The following is a 1,019-nucleotide window of genomic DNA, read 5'->3' on the forward strand; positions in this document are numbered from 1 at the left end:
CCTATCCTCCTCCTAATCGTCATCCTCATCCTCATCCTATCCTCATCCTCATGCAATCCTCATCCTTATCCTCATCCTGTCCTCATCCTCCTCCTGCTCCTCATCCTCACCCTCCTCCTCCTTATCCTCATCCTCATCCTATCCTCCTCGTCATCCTCATCCTCATCATCATCTTATCCTCATCCTCATCCTGTCATCATCCTCTTCCTTATCCTATCCTCATCCTCATCCTTATCCTCGTCGTCATCCTCATCCTCCTATCCGCATCCTCATCCTATCCTCATCCTGATCATATCCTCGTCCTCATCCTATGCTCATCCTATCCTCATCCTCATGCTCATCCCCATCCTCATCCTACCCTCCTTTTCATCCTCATCCTCTTCCTCATCCTATCTTCGTCCCCATCCTTATCCTGTCCTCATCCTCCTCCTTATCGTCATCCTATGCTCATCCTCATCCTATACTCATCCTCATCCTCCTCCCCATCCTCATCCCCATCCTCATCCTGCTCCCCATCCTCATCCCCATCCTCATCCTATCCTAATCCTAATCCTCGTCCTCATGCTCATCCTCATCCTATCCTTGTCCTCATCCTCTTCCTCATGCTCTTCCTCATCCTCATCCTCCTCCTCCTCGTCCTCCTCCCCCTCCTCATCCTCATCCTCCTCCTCATCCTCATCTTATCTTGATCCTCATCATATCCTCATCCTCATGCTCATCCTCATCCTCATCCTCATCCTCATCCTCCTCCTCCTCCTCCTCCTCATCCTACCCTCCTCTTCATCCTCATCCTCTTCCTCATCCTATCTTCGTCCCCATCCTCATCTTGATCCTCATCCTCCTCCCCATCCTCATCCTATCCTAATCCTCATCCTCATCCTCATCCTAACCCTCAGCCTCATCTTCGTCCTTGCCCTCATCCTATCCTCATCCTAATCCTCATCCTCATCCTATCCTCTTCCTCATCCCATTCCTCATCCCATCTTCGTCCTCATCTTCTTCCTCATCCCATCTTCGTC

This window comes from Lupinus angustifolius, chromosome LG16 (assembly GCF_001865875.1).
Source record: "Lupinus angustifolius cultivar Tanjil chromosome LG16, LupAngTanjil_v1.0, whole genome shotgun sequence".
NCBI classification, from domain to species: domain Eukaryota; kingdom Viridiplantae; phylum Streptophyta; class Magnoliopsida; order Fabales; family Fabaceae; genus Lupinus; species Lupinus angustifolius.